Here is a 23020-nt window from a genome sequence, read left to right on the forward strand (position 1 = left end):
TAAGATAGCTTGCACCATAATTATATCCCATATCTAGTAATTCAACTTAGTATTAATCTAAGACTGACGAGCAGATTCCATAACGTTGTTTATAATGGAGGTGGCCACACTTCATTGTACTGAATCTTTTGTTGCTTGCGGAAATGCTTAGTAAGTAGAAGACTTTTCCCAAAACCAATCACGTGATGTTGGACTTGGTACCAGTATTAAATGATAATTAAATCGAGACTCTAAGCTGTCGACAGGCGTTGATATACGTCAAGGGGGACAGTTAAAATGTGTGGCTCGACTGGGACTCGAACCCAGGATCTCCTGCTTATATGGCAGACGCTCTATCCAGCTGAGCCATCAAGGGCACAAAGGCAAACGCTCCCCATGAGACCCACATTCCCAACTTAATATCCACACATTACATTCCTAGTGCCCCTGCCCATTACAGTCATTACTCGCGGCAGACAATCTTACGGGACTCGGTAAGGTTGTCTGCCGCGAGTAATGAGTGTAATGGGCAGGGGCACTACGAATATAGTATGTAGACATTAATTTGGGAATGTGGGTCTCACGGGGAGCGTGCAAGGGATAAATCCCTGCAGTCGCATTATCCTCTGTGCCATCGGTGGCTCAGATGGAAGCCGGCACAGTAGCTTAGCGTGTTCGGTCAGAGGGTTAGCTACCTTCTGTAAAAAAAAACTGAGTGACTGTATCAACGTAGAACGTGAACGAGTGTCATCGGACGTCCGCCACGAACAAATTCAACGAAAAAAAAAAAAATGAATATAGCGTCTGCCACATAAGCTGGAGATTCTGGGTTCGATTCCCGATCGGGACACACATTTTCAACTTTCCCTGTTGATGTATATCAACGCCTGTCGACAGCTTATGGTCATGATTTAATTATCAATTCATTCTAAGAGAGCTGCATGGTCACCAATGGTATCTGTTCTTTCGAACATGTCGGAAAGAACAGATACCATCTTCATATTGGTACCAGTAGGTTCGACCAACACACTGGTCCTACATGAACTCAAACTGGACACTGCTCTGTTCGCAAAAACACAATTAAGAACTGACATTCATAGCCAGCATGCATTTTGTGTAAGATAAAGGGTAATTGGAACTAGTACATATAGGCATTTTCCTACCTAGCTCCGTTTTTATAAGTGGTATAAGATACCATACGGAGTTTCTCTATGTTCTAAAAAATTAAGAAGAGACGTCATTATCACGTAATCCTCTTATAAGCAATAAGCGACCTAGAGTTCAAACAGACATTAAAAGGCATGATGAATCTGTACTAAAACAGACTGACGAGCGAATCCCATATTTTGTCGTAACGCACCACGAAAATCCTAAACATGTTATGCATGTGATAAGTAATTATAGAATCCATGGGTAATTGTAAGCATTTACTTGCAAACCCACACTGACATTAGCGCTGTGCAGTGTTTCTGCCAGAGGTAGCAGCAAGCGTATTCTTGGTTCTATACGAACTATCTGACGTCAGTAACATGGATGACAAACTGATTTCAGTCATCTGGCAGAGTAACACTGGATCCCACCATTCGATTGTCTATAGAACAACTGTCAGTATCACTGTTTGTGCAATCGATTCGACGATACAATAATTGAAACTACAGCCATACAATGCACAGCTTTATACATCATTATAAATTCTGATTGTCTTTTACTTAAGACAGGCGTGGTATTACATCTACCAATGACCAAAATTCCATTAAAACTACCGTCTTTCACAACTTGTAGACATACAGCTAAAATATATTTCTTGTGTATCCTAATTTTAGAAGTCAACCAGAAAATACGTCATGATCACATGATTAACAACATATAAGCTCGTATTACTTCCCAGTAGAACACCTGCAGAACAACAGCTGTACGTACTCAATGAAAATTGGACACATGTTATATGGCATTTTTTCTGCAAATTGTCTATACTACCACCTGCAACAATATTAACTATTCCTCCTGAAACATCCTATGTTACTATTCAGGTCTCGATGGGCCATCGAAAGTTTTCAGTGCTACACGCACGTCAACGACTGAACCCTAGCGGGAATACAGCAGTGTGGCTGCGAGCGAGTGGAATAATGTCCGGGAGGGGGGGGGGGGGGGGCGAGGAGCGTGTGTGTTGTGTAGTGTTGACCAGCGTGTCGCGCAAGTGCAATGGTCAGCGCGTCTGCCCCATAAGCAGAAGATCCAGCTTCGAACCCCATTCTGGTATATATTTTCATCTTCCGTCATTGCTGTGTTGCAACGCCCTGTGACAGTGTGGATGTCTGTCCTTCGATATTTAACATGCAATTGTTTGTAATTCTTCAAGCTTTCCTGGCGATCTGTTGACATCTTGGATATTCGGGAATCCAGCCGGATGTTCGGGTCGTTCTGGCACGATATTTCAACAGCGTGCCTCGCTGTCTTCTTCAGGTGCTACCTGAGACTGGCCCTTGGGTCTGCTGCTCTCATCTTGTACTTTCCCCTCTTCCGGAAAGTGTGAGGTGGGAGTCTGTAGCCTTGCGGCTTTTACTCCCCTGTGATTGTGTGTGTGTGATTTTTCTTTAATTGTTCTGCTACTTGCCATAGTGTGATGATTGTTCTGTCTGTGTCTGGTACTTGCCTGAGGTAGGCGAGATGATTGGTGTTATGTGGGAAGGAACAGGATTAGGGATTGGGTGTTGGGATTTTCTCTTCGAATTAATCATCGAAGATCGTCATAGGGCGCTTATGCTTATCGCGGGACATGTCGTACCGACCTAGGGAGTGGATGAGGGCGTTTCCTGATCTGGAAGAACCGTCGTAGGAAGTCCTTGCCAGATCTTCGAAGCGCTCTCTCAATAGTGGGATATCAGCTGCGGCGTGCGGCTCATCTATGGGAAACCCAAGGGGGAAGTGCCATGCCCTCCTGAGGGCACGGTTCTGCAGCCTCTGAAGTTTGTCAAGGTGCTGCTTTGCCGCATATCCCCAGACAGGGCACGCACATTCCATGACTGGCCGGATCAGGGCCAGGTACACGTTTACTGCTACTGGGCATGGAAGGGAGCTGGTTGAGTTCAGGATGCGGTATAGGATGGATATTCTGTCCCAGACCTTCCTGTGGACCTCGTCTATGTGGGGTTTCCACGTGAGACGAGAGTCTAAGGTTACGCCAAGGTACTTGGCGGTTCTGCGCCAGGGGAGTAGGGTTCCATTTAGTTGAAGATGGAGGAGGGGACGTTGAGGAGGTTCGCGCCTTCCGAGCCTACGGGTAATCAGCATTGCCTGTGTCTTCTCAGAATTGATGGTGATGCGCCAGCGACGGGCCCAAGTTTCTGTGTCGTCTAAAACCTTTTGTAGCCTACGGATGACCAGGTCCTTGTTCGCATTTCTCGTGTAGAAGGCTGTATCGTCAGCGTACTGCGCAGTGTGCACCAGGGGGGCCGTTGGAGAGTCCGCGGTGTACAAACTGTACAAAACGGGCCCCACGACCGATTCCTGTGGCACCCCAGCACGAATACGCCTTTTGGTGGAGGTGGCAGTTTCGAATTTGACAGAGAAAGTCCTATTCGTGAGATAGCTTTTGATCAGCTTAACTATGCTCCCGGGGAATCCTTGCGTGTACAACTTGTAGAGTAGCCCTCTATGCCACACTGAATCAAAGGCTTTTGCTACATCTAGTAGCACTATCCCGCAGTAGACTCTGTGGTTGAAGCCTTCTGTGGCTGCTTCAACCACTCTCATGACCTGTTGTGGGGCAGAGTGGTTCTGCCGAAACCCAAATTGGAAATCCGGCAGGAGCTGCTCTCTGGTAATACGTTCCTGTATGGGTTTTAGCAGGAGGGGCTCATAGATCTTGCTGAGTGTTGGCAAGAGGCTAATCGGCCTGTAGTGCTGCGAGAATAGAGGGTCTTTTCCTGGTTTGTGTATCGCGACCACTTCCGCATGTTTCCAGCAAGCTGGGAACTCACGGGATCGAGTAATCTCGTTGAGGACGTTCGCGAGGTGTGTGATTGCTGTGGGTGGGAGATTTTTGACTAACTGATTGGTGACACTGTCGTGCCCTGGCGCCTTTTTTGTAGGGAGGGACTTAATTACTCTTGCCACGTCCTCTGGGGCAAAAAGTATAGGTTCGTCCTCTGGGTCCTCATCGGCATTGAGGAAGACAGTCAGTTGACGTCTGAATACCTCTTCATGCTCTTCATCTTGGGGTTCCGCTGCTTGGAACTGCTTCTCGAAGGAGTCGGCGAGGGCGTTGGCCTTTCCAGCATGGCTGTAGACCAGTACCCGCTCGCCGTGCAGTGGCGGCATCCTAGCACGTCTTTTTGTAAACTGTTTGGTCGCTTGCCATAGTGTATGATCGTCCACTTTGAGAGCTGTGAGGTGGTTTTGCCATTGCTGGTTTCTGTGCTCATTGAGCGCTACCTTCAGTTCTCTCTGTAGACGATTGAGCAGCCTCCTAGTGGCCTGATTTCTCGTGATCTTCCACTCTTTTGCCACTCTGTTCTTATGTCGAATTTGAGCTAGCAATTCTTCCGGGAGCTATATTTGCTGTGGTGGGCCATCCCTTTGTGGAGGGGTGGCTTCTTCCGCTGCCTGCAGGAAAGTGCCTGTTAGGTCTTGTTGCGCTTGTTCTACTGTTTCGGCAGTAGGTGGCGGAGCGCGAGCTATTAATGTGCTAATAGTAAACTGCAGAAGCGTCTATAGAAAGGTCCCAGAACTGCTCTCATTAATAAACGGTCACAACGCCCATATAGTACTAGGAACAGAAAGTTGGCTGAAACCAGACGTAAACAGTAATGAAATCCTAAACTCTGATTGGAATGTATACCGCAGAGATAGGCTGGACAGTGAAGGGGGAGGCGTGTTTATAGCGATAAGAAGTGCAATAGTATCGAAGGAAATTGACGGAGATTCGAATTGTGAAATGATTTGGGTGAAGGTCACGGTTAAAGCAGGCTCAGACATGGTAATTGGATGTCTCTATAGGCCCCCGGGCTCAGCAGCTGTTGTGGCTCAGCACCTGAAGAATAATTTGGAAAATATTTCGAGTAGATTTCCCCACCATGTTATAGTTCTGGGTGGAGATTTTAATTTGCCGGATATAGACTGGGAGACTCAAACGTTCATAACGGGTGGCAGGGACAAAGAATCCAGTGAAATATTTTTAAGTGCTTTATCTGAAAACTACCTTGAGCAGTTAAACAGAAAACCGACTCGTGGCGATAATATATTAGACCTTCTGGTGACAAACAGACCCGAACTATTTGAATCAGTTAATGCAGAACAGGGAATCAGCGATCATAAAGCGGTTACTGCGTCGATGATTTCAGCCGTAAATAGAAATATTAAAAAAGGTAGGAAGATTTTTCTGTTTAGCAAAAGTGACAAAAAGCAGATTACAGAGTACCTGACGGATCAAAACAAAAGTTTTGTCTCAAGTGCAGATAGTGTTGAGGATCAGTGGACAAAGTTCAAAACCATGGTACAATATGCGTTAGATGAGTATGTGCCAAGCAAGATCGTAAGAGATGGAAAAGAGCCACCGTGGTACAACAACCGAGTTAGAAAACTGCTGCGGAAGCAAAGGGAACTTCACAGCAAACATAAACATAGCCAAAGCCTTGCAGACAAACAAAAATTACGCGAAGCGAAATGTAGTGTGAGGAGGGCTATGCGAGAGGCTTTCAATGAATTCGAAAGTAACGTTCTATGTACTGACTTGGCAGAAAATCCTAAGAAATTTTGGTCCTATGTCAAAGCGGTAGGTGGATCAAAACAAAATGTCCAGACACTCTGTGACCAAAATGGTACTGAAACAGAGGATGACAGACTAAAGGCCGAATTACTATATGTCTTCTTCCAAAGCTGTTTCACAGAGGAAGACTGCACTGTGCTTCCTTCTCTAGATTGTCGCACAGTTGACAAAATGGTAGATATCGAAGTAGACGACAGAGGGATAGAGAAACAATTAAAATCGCTCAAAAGAGGAAAGGCCGCTGGTCCTGATGGGATACCAGTTCGATTTTACACAGAGTACGCGAAGGAACTTGCCCCCCTTCTTGCAGCGGTGTACCGTAGGTCTCTAGAAGAGCGAAGCGTTCCAAAGGATTGGAAAAGGGCACAGGTCATCCCCGTTCTCAAGAAGGGACGTCGAACAGATGTGCAGAACTATAGACCTATATCTCTAACGTCGATCAGTTGTAGAATTTTGGAACACGTATTATGTTCGAGTATAATGTCTTTTCTGGAGACTAGAAATCTACTCTGTAGGAATCAGCATGGGTTTCGAAAAAGACGATCGTGTGAAACCCAGCTCGCGCTATTCGTCCACGAGACTCAGAGGGCCTTAGACACGGGTTCACAGGTAGATGCCGTGTTTCTTGACTTCCGCAAGGCGTTTGACACAGTTCCCCATAGTCGTTTAATGAACAAAGTAAGAGCATACGGACTATCAGATCAATTGTGTGATTGGATTGAGGAGTTCCTAGATAACAGAACGCAGCACGTCATTCTCAATGGAGAGAAGTCTTCCGAAGTAAGAGTGATTTCAGGTGTGCCGCAGGGGAGTGTCATAGGACCGTTGCTATTCACAATATACATAAATGACCTGGTGGATGACATCGGAAGTTCACTGAGGCTTTTTGCGGATGATGCTGTGGTGTATCGAGAGGTTGCAACAATGGAAAATTGTACTGAAATGCAGGAGGATCTGCAGCGAATTGACGCTTGGTGCACGGAATGGCAATTGAATCTCAATGTAGCGAAGTGTAATGTGATGCGAATACATAGAAAGATAGGTCCCTTATCATTTAGCTACAAAATAGCAGGTCAGCAACTGGAAGCAGTTAATTCCATAAATTATCTGGGAGTACGCATTAGGAGTGATTTAAAATGGAATGATCATATAAAGTTGATCGTCGGTAAAGCAGATGCCAGACTGAGATTCATTGGAAGAATCCTAAGGAAATGCGATCCGACAACAAAGGAAGTAGGTTACAGTACGCTTGTTCGCCCAATGCTTGAATACTGCTCAGCAGTGTGGGATCCGCACCAGGTAGGGTTGATAGAAGAGATAGAGAAGATCCAACGGAGAGCAGCGCGCTTCGTTACAGGATCATTTAGTAATTGCGAAAGCGTTACGGAGATGATAGATAAACTCCAGTGGAAGACTCTGCAGGAGAGACGCTCAGTAGCTCGGTACGGGCTTTTGTTGAAGTTTCTAGAACATACCTTCACAAAAGAGTCAAGCAGTATATTGCTCCCTCCTACGTATATCTCGCGAAGAGACCATGAGGATAAAATCAGAGAGATTAGAGCCCACACAGAAGCATACCGACAATCCTTCTTTCCACGTACAATACGAGACTGGAATAGAAGGGAGAACCGATAGAGGTACTCAGGGTACCCTCCGCCACACACCGTCAGGTGGCTTGCGGAGTACGGATGTAGATGTAGATGTAGATGTAGATATCAGAGGCGACAGTTTCTTGGTATCGCTCCCAGTCTGTACGTTTGTACGACGTCTGGTACCGTGGGAATGCTACCCATTCTCCCACATCGACTTCCAGAATCACTGGGTTGTGGTCGGAGGACATTCTGTTGATTGTCCTTGCGGCCACAAACCCTGCGATCCTCCTAGTGAGAGCTATGTCTAACACGTCGGGCCTGCCTCCATTTTTTGGAAAATGTGTGGGCTCGACTGGGCCCCATGTTTCAAAATGGTGGGTGCGCGCTAGTTGTTGCAGTTTGGCGCCTGCTCTCGAGGTTACTCTAGAATTCCAATCAAGGTGTTTGGCATTGAAGTCTCCCCCTATTATGAGTTTGCCTTCAATTTGCCCTAGAGCAGCTATGTCTCCCTCATCTATCTGGTCATGTGAGGGTTGGTAGACTGCGACAATTGTTAGGGGTCCAGTGGCAGTGGTTACTTCCACCGCCACTGCTTTGATTTTGTTGGTAGCTGGTAAGAATACCTGGTGGTGGGGGATCCCTCTTTTTACGTATATGGCCACTCCCCGCCTTGGGTTGGCCTGTCTTTGCGGTAGCTAACGTAGTTGGGGACTGTCGCTTTCATTCCCGGTGTTAGGTGGGTTTCTCCCATCATGCATATGTCGATGGAGAACTCCTTCATGAGTTCTCTGAACTAGACCTCTTGATTAACAATGCCGTCTGCGTTAAAGACGCACATTGTCAGGCCTTGAATATTTGGTCATCTATTCATGATGGGGTTTTGATACTACTGAGGGAGTCGCAGAGGGGAGCGACTGCTAGACTGTTGCCTGAAGGGCGACGAGGATCTGTGTGTTCTCCTTCTGGGCTTCCCTGAATTCCTTCATCATTTCCATGACGAGGTTCGTGGTCTGCACCATTACACCTAACAACTGATCTATGGAGGGGGGGGGGGGGGGGAGGGAGTGTGTGTGGGGTTCCCTAGGGCTTCCTCTGTCATGGTGGACCTGGTCGTTGTTGCTGTGTGTTTGCCGGTGTAGTTCTTGTGATTGTTTCTGTTGTTGTGATGATTGGGCCACGCTTTCATGGTTCCTCGGGGGAGAAACCACTTCCGCATAAGTCGCCCTCGGTGTGTCCGGCCTCGGTTTTACCCAGGCCTTGTCCGTGTATATTGTCATGTTTTGTTTTCTTGTGTGTCTGGATGGGTTTAACGTGTTTTGTTTGCGTGTGTGGGGGCGGCCTTTGCGCCCTTTGCCTGTTGCGTGTGTCGTTTGTGGACCTCACAACCTTGGTAACCCGCCGTGTGGTTTTTGCCACACAGCGCGCACCTTATTTGTGGGTCCATGTGTACTAGTGTACATGTTCTTATGTCGTGGGCCTCTGCCCACTTCCTGCACCTTACTGGCATGGTGCAGTAGGCGGCGATGTGGTTCAGGCGCTGACACCTGAAGCACTGCACCATCTTGTTTTTACAGCGCAGTGGTTCAGTGGTGACAGGCACAGCCAAGAACATCTATATCTCCCGTTTGTTCTGGGGGATGTCCGGGTGTTGATATTGCCCATTTGCTGGACCGCCTTGACGACGTACCCCTGGGCAATCAAATCTGTTTTGATTGCTTGGGGAGACACTCGTCTTGGGAGGTCTCTTATTACTATGTTTTTGTTTCTTGTTTTGGATATGGAGAACGTGTAGTGGGGTATGTTTTTGTTGTTTAAAAGTGTTTTGGTTGTGGTGTAGTTTTCAAGTGTGTGTAGTGTGATTTTAATTTTGTCTCCACCAGCAGGTTTTGCCTGGAAACTGCCTCCCCCGATTTCTGCCTCAAAGAGCTCCTCATAGCTTTGTGCAAACTCTGCGACAATCGGGGGGAGGTGGTGGGCGACTTGGTTCTGTGTTTGTGTTGTGTTTTCTGTTGTCTCTGGCTCTTCAGCAACCGCCTGAAATCTGTTTGGGGTGGGTTCCACTCACCGGGCTGGCGGAAGCCTCGGCTGGCGAAACGTTTTTTTCGCCAGCACGAAACCATCCGAATCCTGTCCGGTTACGCGGTTCCCTTCCAGTGCCGGTGTTTCCTGGTCCCCTCCCAGTGCGACGTCAGGTGCTGTCGAGAGCGCAGGCTCCTCAGAGTGTGTGAAAGTGGTTGGGGTGGGGGTGGTGGAATGCTTCTTCCCCTTGGAGTGCTTCTCTTTCCTGTCCTTCCTTACACGCCGCTGGTTGGATGTGGTGGACTTGTGTGGGGGGGATTTAAGGTATTTGGAACGGGTGGAAGACTGAGACGAGGGGGTGGATTTGGGGAGGATTTTGGTCGGCAGACAGGTCATCTGCTTGCCATTCTTCATGGAAGCAATGTAGTCGGGAAGTGTGCCGGTGGCATTGGCAAGCAGGAGCGGACTTAGGACGAGGTCAGGAGGGGCAGGATCGAAAGTACTGACTATGTATTTCGTTGTCGGCGAACTGTGTATGACTGCGTTATTTGTTTTTCTCGCCATGTCCGGAGCGGAGGATGGGGCTGCTGCCAAGGGGATGCCAGTTACAGCCATCGTTGACACCGTTAGGTGGCCCGGCTGCATTGCTGGCCCTACTTTCCTAGTGGACGCGGAGGTCTGATCGGTGGAGGCGGAAACCTTCTCTGCAGTTCCGCGGCCAGCTGCCAGGTCCTGGCCCACATTTTCCCTAACCTTGGGGAGGGGGGGGGGGGAGGGGCAGAGCCTAGCTCTGCGGCAGCTGGAGTGGTCGAGACCGCCGGAGACGCGTCACGCGGCAACAAAAAGACGCGCCCTTTGTCGACAGCGGTGGACAGCTTCGACCACAAGGCACCACTGGAGCTCGACATCCCGCAATTAGAAGAGGCCTCCCGCTCTTCGGACGCCTGATCTGCCGCAACATAGCCTCGATATGATCCGCACTCGCAACAGATTTAACCGGGAATGGCGGATCACTCGTGCTGTTGACTTGAAGAGGCGGATCAACCAGTTACGTCGTGATATAAAGGCGGGGATTGCTGACCATCGCAACCTGCTCTGGCCGAGCAAACTTCGGTCTTTCACGCCGGATCCTTTAGGCTGGCAGTCCCTCCGGCAGCTGACGAACCGGCGCTCCAGGATGCTGCCCCTCTCAGTCGATGGCCGGATGGCGTGCAGCCCGGTAGACAAAGCAAACATGATATCGGACGTGTTCGAGCGGAATTTTCGTCCCCTGCAGGATCGGGTGAACCCCCAGCGTGTTGACACCATCCATGGCGACGTCGCTGCCCTCCTTCGCTCCGCCGATGTCGACGATGACAGACAAGTCCCCCGCATCACACCAGAGGAAGTCCTGGAAAGCGTCCGGGAACTTCCAGCATCAAAATCTCCTGGCCAGGATGACATCACGGGCCGGATCCTGAAGCACCTCCGCTGGTCGGCGGTCGTCCACCTGGCGGCCTTCTTCAACTGGATGCTTACCTCTGCAGTCTGCCCCCGTGCCTGGAAGCACTCCATTGTCGTCGCGGTGCCTAAGCCGGGGAAAAACAGGGCGTCGATTTGGTTTTCGGCCCGGACACTCTACTGTCCAGCAAGTCCTTCGTGTGGTAGAGTACATCACCACAGCTTTTAACCGGCGGGAGTTCTGTGGGGCTGTCTTCCTTGATGTTCAGAAAGCCTTCGACAGCGTATGGCATGAGGGTCTGCTGTGGAAACTTCACCGCTTCGGCTTCCCGGTCCACCTGGTGAAGCTTATCGCCACTTATCTTCGGGACCGCACCTTTTTTGTTAAGGTGGGTGACGCGCTCTCCACGGCACGCCACATTGCTGCAAGGGTTCCCCAGGGCTCCGTCCTTGGGCCCGTGTTGTACACCATCTTCACGTCTGACCTTCCAACGGTGCCTCGTGTGGAGAAGGCGGTCTATGCGGATGACACCGTGATTTACCCTCGCAGCTGGTGGACAGAGGTCTTAGTTCCCAGACTACAGAGTGCCTGCAACGCCTTGGACGACTGGGCTGCAAAATGGCGTATCGGCTTCAATCCCGCTAAGACGCAAGCTATCATTTTCACGTGGAAGAGGTCGATGCCCCGCCGCCAGCTGCGACTTTACAATACCGACCTCCAATGGCAGGTGACGGTGAAATATCTTTGCGTCGTCCTGGACACGAAGCTGACTTGGAGGCTCCATATTGAAGACGTCCGGGCTAAAATCAACTGCCGCCTGGGTGCTCTCTACCCTGTGTTAAATGAGCATTCCGCCTTATCTGTGGCGAATGGTCTCCTTATCTTCCAGCTCTACCTTCGCCCGATTTTCGACTACGCCTACGAGGCCTGGGGCGGTGCAGCCCCCACCTATTTTCACCGGCTGCAGACGCTGGAAAACAAGATCCTGCGTCGGATTTATCATGTTCCTGCGCGTTTCCCGCATCGCTACCTACATGACGCGGCCAACGAGCTGGAGGTCGTGCAGCGCCATCAAGTCGATTTCATGCTAAGCTGGAGTCTTCGATTAACTCCCTCATCAGGCGACTGGGGGAACCAAACCCACAGCGCGGGCCGCATAGGCGTCCCTTCGCACTGCTTGACCTTAAGCGTTGCTGGGGCAACGCCCCCCTCCGTTCATCTCTGGAAATTAGATGTTCCCACCTACTGTCCCACACACACCTCTGATACACACCGAAATAAAGAAGAACAGTACCTACCGTCCTTGATGACCGCATGATGAAGGAAATGCTACATAGTAAACCCTTCGTTTCATAGCTGTCAGGAGAAGCCAGCAGAATGTGGGCTGGAGCGGGCGCGGACCTCAGTCGGATCACACGGCGCGGCGCCGACCGATTAGGGAGCGCACAGCACGAAACAGAAGTGGAAATCATAGTAACAGTCATGAGATAGAGTACCCAACATCTCAGATCGGGTCTGACACACCGCAGATGACAATCACAACCGTTGAGGACGGCCAAAACGGGCGCCGACGGCAGTCGGAACATCCGCGACTGGAGGGGTCCATTGAAACCGAGTCTGGCGGGCGCGGACCACAAATGGAAAACTCGACTCGGAGTGGAACGATTAGGGAACACCCAGCTCTTCTCAGGCATAAACACTGAACTCGATCGACCCAAGGACCAGTCTCAGGTAGCACATGAAGAAGACAGCGAGGCACGTTGTTGAAATATCGTGCGAGAACTAAGCGAACATCCGGCTGGATTCCCGAACATCCAAGATGTCATGCAATTGTTTTTTTAGGCAAGACAGGTGATTTGATAACATTTGTCTTGCCATCAATGTAACGGGACTTCATTGATTTGTGATGGCGCTAACCCATGTCATATACATGCGAATCAGATTGTAGCTAATATTCAGTCAAATAACGAATGGTCAGTATACAAGTATTTACGAACAGCAGAAGCAGGATTGTAGCGAGCTGATCACTTAACTAAGTGCAACATAAAGTACCTGTGTAGTGAGTCATTTCAGCTGCAGATATGACGGTAATATTTGTCAAGCAATTCACTGCAGAATAAATGTTATAATCGCACGATGATCTCTGCAGTTATAAATGGAAGAGACGATGCCACCACAATATCTTTACTAAGGTAGTCAGCGCTAGATTATATGCGCCGCCATTAGCGTTACAGTAAGCAGTTTGACAACATAAGACCACCACAACCCCAGACGACCTGTAACATTAGCATCATACAGTTGTTACGCGCAGTGATTACAAGTTGCTGATGTTTGTCAAGAATGGCGGAAAGCGCCTCATGAATGTGAAGTTCCATTTGCATTACGCCTAGGACAAAGAGAGTCCTAAATAACAGTAAAAGGTTATCCAGCGATGGGAAGAGTCCACGTGTTGCCTCGAGTTCTTGAAGTTTGATATTAATGTAGTTCCCGATGGTTTCACACTAACGGGTTCTTTTGGCTATCGGATTACGCATATGGGAATTATCAAACTGTAATTGCTAGAACACTCAACTACCTTAATAACACCTCCATTTAGATTGAATGTGACTCGGAAAGCGACGTTAATTTGACGTTTCCGTCTTTCTCCTGACGACTTACTGAATGAAGTCTGAAGTGTAATGACAGTTGTGTTGCCTGCAGCATGAATTCTGTAAAGTGTTGTGGCAACTGGTATTCATTGCTGAATACAGACATGTTCAAATATCTTCACTGCTCTAGGGGAATTCGTATTTGTTGCATTTTTTCCATCCTGAAATTAGCACAGTAACGTAAGGTTCATTCTGCTGAAGAACTTGATGCCCACAAGTCCTTAAATTAGAATCTGCGAGCGGTAGTAATGAATGAAAGGAAACAGTTAGTTGCACAAAAGAATGGAGAGCCCCCTGCTTTTTGCGTTTCTGATAGAGCATACGATAAGGATCTGGTGTAATATTATTCTTCAGAACCGTAAACGGTTTATTTTTCACTTCATACTAAAACAAAAGCTGTGATATGAGAAGAGGAAATGACTTACACGCTTCCCAGAAACTTTACTTTTTTTGTGTTTACTTTATCGCTTCATACGAAAACAACGGCGTTGATATCAGAGGAGGAATAAAGTATACGCTTCAAGGACGTAATATTTCCCTGTGTCGTACTACTGCAGGCATGAAAGCTCTGCAATTAATTTTTGTGTATTGGATAACGTTACTTTATGAGAAAATTACTATTTTCTTGGGATTCAAATAGAGTGGACCTTTCATCACTAGTTAATATTCTGACGACTAATGACACGATACCTGCTCCAATTGCTCCATGGCACATGTGAGAAGAGTCTCACGATGGTTCTGTAAGAACATGAAAGTAGTGACGTCCGCTCACTGCAGTCAGAGCCAAGGTGATTTCTTTCTGTTTACGGCGAAGCGTCTGCTGCAGTGTTGGCTCTAAGCACTATGGGATTTAACATCTGAGGTCATCAGTCCCCTTGAACTTAGAACTACTTAAACCAAGCTAACCTATGGACATCACACACATCCATGCCCGAGAGAGGATTCGAACCTGCGACCGCAGCAGCAGCGCGGTTCCGGACTGAAGCGTCTAGAACCGCTCGGCCACAGCGGCCGGCGAGCTGCAGTGTCCACGCTCAGCCAACATAAACAGATCGCGACGGTACTGGTCACTGCTAATCGCTGCACTTGCCGCTGTCTCTGCTAACGATATTATAGAGTTAATACACCTTACTCCCCCCTCCCATGAACCATGGACCTTGCCGTTGGTGGGAAGGCTTGCGTGCCTCAGCGATACAGATAGCCGTACCGTAGGTGCAACCACAACGGAGGGGTATCTGTTGAGAGGCCATAAAAAAAACGTGTGTGCCTGAAGAGAGGCAGCAGCCTCTTTAGTAGTTGCAGGGGCAACAGTCTTGACAATTGACTGACCTGGATTTGTAACACTAACCAAAACGGCCTTGCTGTGCTGGCACTACGAACAGCTGAAAGCAAGGTTAAACTACAGCCGTAATTTTTCCCGAGGGCATGTAGCTTTACTGAATGGTTAAATGATGATGGCGTAAAATATTCCGGAGGTAAAATAGTGCGCCATTCGGATCTCCGGGCGGGGACTACTCAGAAGGACGTTGTTATCAGGACAAAGAAAACTGACGTTCTGCGAATTGGAGTGTGGAATGTCAGATTCCTTAATCGGACAGGTAGGATAGAAAATTTAAAAAGGGAAATGGATGGGTTAAAGTTAGATATAGTGGGAATTAGTGAAGTTCGGTGACAGGAGGAACAAGAGTTCTGGTCAGGTGAATACAGGGTTATAAATACAAAATCAAATAGGGGTTAAGCAGGATTAGGTTCAATAAAGAATAAACAAATAGGAATTCCGATAAGCAACTACAAACAGCATAGTGAACGCATTATTGTCGCCAAGATAGATACGAAGCCCACGCCTACCACAGTAGTACAAGTTTATATGCCAACTAGCTCCGCAGATGACGAAAAGATTTATGAATTGTATGATGAGATAAAAGAAATAATTCAAATAGTGAAGGGAGACGGAAGTTTAATAGTCATGGGTGACTGGACTTCGATAGTAGGAAAAGAAAGAGAAGGAAATGTAGTAGGTGCATATGCACTGGGGCTAAGAAATAAAAGAGGATGCCGCCTGGTAGAATTTTGCACAGAGCGTAAATGAATCTAGCTAACACTTGGTTCAAGAATCACGAAAGAAGGTTATATACATGGAAGAAGCCTGGAGATACTATAAGGTTTCAGATAGATTATATAATGGTAAAACAGAGATTTAGGAACCAGGTTTTAAATTGTAAGACGTTTCCAGGGGCAGATGTGGACTCTGACCACAATCTATTGGTTATGAACTGTAGATTAAAACTGAAGAAACTGCAAAAACCTGGGCATTTAAGTAGATGGGACCTGGATAAACTGACAGAACCGAGGTTGTAGAGAGTTTCAGGGACAGGATTAGGGGACGATTGACAAGAATGAGGGAAAGAAATACAGTAGAAGAAGAGTGGGTAAATTTGAGAGATGAAATAGTAAAGGCAGCAGAGGATAAAGTAGGTAAAAAGACTAGGGCAAATAGAAATCCTTGGGTAACAGAAGAGATACTGAATTTAATTGATGAAAGGGGAAAATACAAAAATGCAGTAAATGAAACAGGCAAAAAGGAATACAAACGTCTCAAAAATGAGATCGACAGGAAGTGCGAAATCGCTAAGCAGGGATGGTTAGAGAACAAATGTAAAAATGTAGACGCGTATATCACTATGGGTAAAGTAGATACTGCCTACAGGGAAATTAAAGAGACCTTTGGAGAAAACAGAACCACTTGTATGAATATCAAGAGCTCCGATGGAAACCCAGTTCTAAGCAAAGAAGGGAAAGCAGAAAGGTTGAAGGAGTATATAGAGGGTCTATACAAGGGCGATGTTCTTGAGGACAGTATTATGGAAATGGAAGAAGACGTAGATGAAGATGAAATGGGAGATATAATACTGTGTGAAGAGTTTGACAGAGCACTGAAAGATCTGAGTCGAAACAAGGCCCCGGGAGTAGACAACATTCCATTAGAACTACTGATAGGCTTGGGAGAGCCAGCCCTGACAAAGCTCTACCATCTGGTGAGCAAGATGTATGAGACAGGCGAAATACCCTCAGACTTCAAGAATAATATAATAATTCCAATCCCAAAGAAAGCAGGTGTTGACAGATGTGAAAATTATCGAACTATCAGTTTAATAAGACACGGTTGCAAAATACTAACACGAATTCTTTACAGCCGAATGGAACAACTGGTAAAAGCCGACCTCGCGGAAGATCAGTTTAGATTCCGTAGAAATGCGGGATCACGTGAGGCAATACTGACTCTACGATTTATCTTAGAAAATGGATTAAGAGAAGGCAAACCTACGTTTCTAGCATTTGTAGACTAAGAGAAAGCTTTTGACAATGTTAACTGAAATACTCTCTTTCAAAGACTCAAGGTGTCAGGGGTAAAATACAGGGAGCGAAAGGCTATTTACAATTTGTACAGAAACCAGATGGCCGTTATAAGAGTCGAGAGCCTTGAAAGGGAAGGGGTGGTTGGGTAGGGAGTGAGACAGGGTTGTAGCCTATCCCCGATGTTATTCAATCTATACAGGGTGGTCCACTGATCGTGACCAGGCCAAATTTCTCACGAAATAAGCGCCAAACGAAAAAACTACAAAGAACTACACTTGCTAGCTTGAAAGGGGAAACCAGACGGCTCTATGGTTGGCCCGCTAGATGGCGCTGCCAAAGGTCAAAAGGATATCAACTACGTTTTTTTAAATAGGAACCCCCATTTTTATTACGTATTTGTGTAGTACGCAAAGAGATATGAATGTTTTAGTTGGACCACTTTTTTCGCTTTGTGATAGATGGCTCTGTAATAGTCACAAACACATGTCTCACAATTTTAGACGAACAGTTGGTAACAGGCAGGTTTTTTAAATTAAAATACCGAACGTAGGTACTTTTGAAATATTATTTCGGTTGTTCCAATGTGATACATGTACCTTTGTGAACTTACCATTTCTGAGAACGCATGCTGTTTCAGCGTGATTTCCTGTAAATACCACATTAATGCAGAAAATTCTCAAAATGATGTCCGACAACTCCAATGTATTTGGCAATACGTGTAAGGACATTCCTGTCAACAGCGAATAGTTCGGATTCCGTAATGTTCGTACATGCATTGACAATTCGCTGACGCATGTTGTCAGGCGTTGTCAGTGCATCACGATAACAAATATCCTTCAACTTTCCCCACAGAAAGAAATCCAAGGACGTCAGATCCGGTGAACGTGCGGGCCATGCTATGATGCTTCGACGGCTGATCCACCTCTCTTGAAATATGCTACTCAATACCGCTTCAACCGTACGCGAGCTATGGGCCGGACATCCATCATGTTGGAAGTACATCGCCATTCTGTCATGCAGTGAAACATCTTGTAGTAACATCGGTAGAACATTACGTAGGAAATCAGCATACATTGCACCCTTTAGATTGTCATCGATCAAATGGGGGCCAATTATACTTCCTTCCATAATGCCGAACCATACATTAACCCGCCATGGTGGCTGATGTTCCACTTGTCGAAGCCATCGTGGATTTTCCTTGCCCAATAGTGCATATTATGCCGGTTTACGTTACCGCTGTTGGTTAATGACGCTTCGTCGCTAAATAGAACGCGTGCAAAAAATCTGTCATCGTCCCCTAATTTCACTTGTGTCCAGTGGCAGAGCTATATACGAAGTTCAAAGTCGTCGTCATGCAATTCCTGGTGCATAGAAATATGGTATGGGTGCAGTCGATGTTGATGTAGCATTCTCAACACCGGCGTTTTTGAGATTACCGATTCTCGCGCAATTTGTCTGCTACTAATGTGCGGATTAGCCGCGACAGCAGCTAAAACACCTACTTGGGCATCATCATTTGTTGCAGGTCATGGTTGACGTTTCACATGTGGCTGAACACTTCCTGTTTCCTTAAATAACGTAACTATCCGGCGAACGGATGCCCGTTGGGCATTTGATCACAATAGCCATACAGCAACACGATATCGACATTTTCCGCAATTGGTAAACGGTCCATTTTAACACGGGTAATGTATGCCGAACCAAATACCGTCCGCACTGGCGGAATGTTACGTGATACCATGTACTTATACTTTTTGTGACTATTCATGCGCCATCTATCACAAAGTGAAAAAAGTGGTCCAACTAAAACATTTATATTTCTTTACGTACTACACAAATATATAATAAAAATGGCGGATCCTATTTAAAAGAACTCAGTTGATATCCGTTTGACCTACGGCAGCGCCATCTAGCGAGCTAACCATAGCGTCATCTGGTTTCCCCCTTCAAGCTAGACAAGTTTCGTTGTTTGTAGCTTTTTCGTTTGATTCTTATTCCGTGAGATATTTAGCCCGGCCACTATCAATTGACCATCCTGTATATTGAGCAAGCAGTAAAGTAAAGAAGAAAAAATCGGAGTAGGAATTAAAATCCATGGAGAAGAAATAAAAACCATGAGATTAGCCGGTGACATTATAATTCTGTCAGAGACAGCAAAGGAGCTAGAAAAGCAGCTGAACAGAAAGGACAGTGTCTTGAAAGGAGGATATAAGATGAACATCAACAAAAGCAAAACAAGGATAATGTAATTTAGTCGAATTAAATCGGGTGATGCTGAGCGAATTAGATTAGGAAATAAGGCGCTTAAAGTAGTAATGGCGTTTTGCTATTTGGGGTGCAAAATAACTGTAGCATGGAGAGCTACATCAAACCAGCCTCTGGACTGAAGACCACAACAACATCTTACTTGGATCAAATGGCTCTGAGCACTATGGGACTTAACATCTCTGGTCATCAGTCCCCAGAACTTAGAACTACTTAAATCTAACTAAGCTAAGGACGTCACACGCATCCATGCCCGAGGCAGGATTCGAACCTGCGACCATATCGGTCGCGCGGTTCCAGATTGAAGCGCCTAGAACCGCTCGGCCACCAGTGGCCGGCACAAAATCTTACTCACTTAACGTAATGTGCAGGACATAGCTTGCGTATTGATTCAGATTGTGTGTAAACACGAAAACACACACACACACACACACACACACACACACACACACACAAAGTCATTGATTCCAGTGAGAGTGACAACTGCTGTCAGTTGAACAACACATGCCGCGCGGGATTAGCCGAGCGGTCTGACGGCGCTGGACTGTGCGGCTGTCATGGACTGTGCGGCTGGTCCCTGCGGAGGTTCGATTTCTCCCTCGGGCATGGGTGTTTGTCTTTAGGATAATTTAGGTTAAGTAGTGTGTAAGCTTAGGGACTGATGACCTTAGCAGTTAAGTCCCATAAGATTTCACACACATTTGAACAACACCTGCGGCTATCAATTATGCAGATACACTGAGACCGAAAGGTGCCTAAGTTGTTAGCAACAAATTCCAGCTGTGATGGACACACCCTTGGGGAAGAATTCTTAGTGCAAAACACACTTTTGGAGCTGTCAGATGGAAAATATTATGTTCACACTATTCTTTGCTCGAGTTACGTCTTTTGTTAGGGCTCAGACTTTCATTTCTTAGGAAGTCACCAATAAAGGCGTCATAACTCGTCACCACCTGCTCAATGAGCGACCTGATGACGTTCAAGCAAAATCGCAATAATAATCACTCCATTGGTTTTTGTTGTATAGAATTTGAGCATGCAATAATCCTACACCAGACTTCTTAGCCTTGCCTGTTGAATGCAAATGTCACAAGATGGTTAAATGATAATCCATAACTTCCTTAATGTGGAAAATCATTCATATCAGAACGATTTTACCCAAAAGCATTCGCTGCACACACAGTCCAAATCTTTCGAGCTGCCTCCTCTTCATTCACCCCTCTGTTATACCAAAAGTAAATACTGTGTTGCAGGTGTTACAAATTCCACTTGAGACCAAATTTTACAACGCTTAACCGTAGTTCATGATTTTCAAACGTGCAAAAACCATTACTTAACTGCAAGATGGAACTAGAACTTCAAATTCGAAAATGACAGTTGATACAGTCGCTCCGCGTTCACCTGGGCGGCGCCCAATTTCAGGCGGCGGGTGGCGTCTGGCCGGTGACCTGTAGCCGCTGCAGCGCGAGGAAAGGTGCGAGGGTATGCTGTTCTGATCGTGACGCAGCCACGAGCTGTCCGGCGGAAATGTTTCTGGAAGTGAACTGGTGGGTAGAATGTGAAGCGAATTATCTTCGATTTTCAATCAGACTCATAACTTTGGAAGAAAGCCGCAATATGGTTTAAAAAAATGACAGATATAGCTGGACGTGAATTCACGACTGTAATTTTAGGCTGCATAACGATTACCACTAGAACACGGGCTCACACAAGGCGACAATATCTCGGAAGTAGACAACGCTTCTTCCTGACACTTCTGCATCTTAGAGTGTTGCTAGATTCTGCAGATGGCCGGACTTAACGTTGGTTTTATTTGCCACCGTAAGTGAACGGCTCGGACTTAGTCTGTGTGGGGGCCGGCCAGTGGACCGTTTTTATGTCTAATACTGTACACTTGACAGCAAAAAAAGTGGGCCACTGCTGAATACAACCAACATAACGTAGCTGTGTTGCAGGTCCTCTAAACACCAAAACCCTGTGGGGTACAGTCGTTTGACTACACACAATGGGTACCGCAAGAGACTACTAGAGACCAAAGGTCTTTATGGCAGTCAGTCTAAGCGTCAACTAATATCGTCATGCAAAACATATTAGAAAACACGTTCTTTGTGATGAGACACCCCATAACACTCATAAACTAACCTTAATTACAACAAGTGACATTCCAAAAGTTCTAAGAAAACGGATTATTTTACATATATCGTACAGTAATCTTTACCCAGAATTATATACTCGAGACAATATATGGAGTTACAAAGCTGTACGGAAATTGGAAAAAGTTTTTCGCTCTCGAAAAGGTTTTCCATCGACATGCTGAACGTCGCTCAACGGCGAGTGGCCCTGGAAACTGGATATTGGACGAACCAGTAAAAAAACGCGATTAACGGCAACAAGCACTCTACGGAAATCTCACCATTAACAGCGAATCACCAGTAATATCATTGTTCTCGTAACACATCAAGAGCTACGTGTACACAAATTTGAACTTAAAATGACATGACCAACGTCGTCGTTCTGGACCTGAATTCAAACCCAGCACCTATAGCCATTGCTAGCTAAGCTAAGCTTTGTTTGTGCTTTATTGAGACCCGATCACTAGCCATAAAGAGACGTGAAGTATAGACGTTTGCACCAGTATCAGTTATCAATTCAGATCCTGAAAATAAATGACGAAAATGTTTGCACTGAAATGTAAATCCTGCCATTACAGTTACCTTCCTGGAAACTACCCCCAACGACGTTTAATATGATGCCATTCACAAAGAACAAGGTATGCTCATGTTTGAAACTGAAATGCCTTCATGTAAAGCTTGTGAAAGGGATGCGAAACCAGCACCTAATCGGATTGTTAACGAAGTACGTAAAATCAGAAGTTAAATATCACCAATAGCGAGGTGTTGGAACCTTAAATGACGATAGAATTGTTTTGCCTGACTAGGATTTAGACCCAGCATCGAGCGCCGTCATTTTCTAGCCAGGAACAGACGATAAATAGCTATTGTTGGTTTACCAGTAGCGAGATGTGCGCATGTTTAGCGAGACATCAGGCGACGAAGAGTTCTGTGCACAATGGAATTCAAACCTCGCACACGTGGTCTATCAAATTCTTTTCCAATAATAGCTAGGAGTGGCATGTTTGTACTTTAAATGATGAGATGGAAAATACTCTGCTGTGTAGAAGTTGAATCCACAACATATCGTCATTCGTGATCACAACGAACGCAACGTCAAACCCAAATCCTTTTTCGGCAGTAGGATGGAGAGGAATGTTTGAACTTCAAAGATATAAGGAAACGTTTGATCTTGTAATTTTGTGATAAAGCTCATCATGCGGCTGTGAGTTGAAACGAACACTTTACAGCTGACAACGCACGAAGAGACGCTGAAAATGCAACTATTTTTCATTAGTAGTTAGGAGTGCACATGCTACGGCTTGAAATGAAATAATGAATATTTTGTGCTGATCAGGATTCGAAACCAGATAGGTGCCTTTCGAGAAGGCCTAGAAGAGTTTGCAATCTTGGGGAACACAGTGAAATCGAATTCGAATCCCTGTCCAGCACCACAATTTTCAACGTCTCAGTTTCAAATAAAGTAAGAGCCTTGTGAACTTACATGGCCATTGGTTCATTAAATGAAATACTTTTTCTAGTTTACGACGGCTTGCTGATGACAGAGTCTCAGCCTTCCGCGGTTTTTTCCGTCTGTCACAGCTCAAACGAATGCCGCTCTGCCCCAGTCGGCAGCGAAGGGATGTTATCTTTACTGCGCATATTAAACTACGGAACTTACTGGTGTTCTGCACTTGGCGTTACTAGGGGTGAAGGAGACTTACGCCTGACGTGAGATGTGAACCTACACGTTTTACACATCAATACAACTCTAATGCGCCAGACCACAGAACCCCCTGCCAAGCACATAATTATGAATTGCAGAGTATTCAGTTAGATGT

General features: G+C 46.3%; 1 protein-coding gene and 1 non-coding gene across 2 annotated transcripts in view; both read right to left on the reverse strand.

The window, feature by feature from the left end:
- Positions 1 to 23020, reverse strand: part of LOC126297448 (potassium voltage-gated channel subfamily H member 6) — a 2320485-nt gene that overhangs the window by 1920025 nt on the left and 377440 nt on the right. The window lies entirely within an intron of this gene.
- On the reverse strand, positions 282 to 356 carry Trnai-uau (transfer RNA isoleucine (anticodon UAU)). Its single transcript has one exon. It is a non-coding gene; the product is annotated as a tRNA-Ile (tRNA).

Source organism: Schistocerca gregaria, chromosome X (assembly GCF_023897955.1).
Source record: "Schistocerca gregaria isolate iqSchGreg1 chromosome X, iqSchGreg1.2, whole genome shotgun sequence".
In the NCBI taxonomy this organism is placed as follows: Eukaryota; Metazoa; Arthropoda; class Insecta; order Orthoptera; family Acrididae; genus Schistocerca; species Schistocerca gregaria.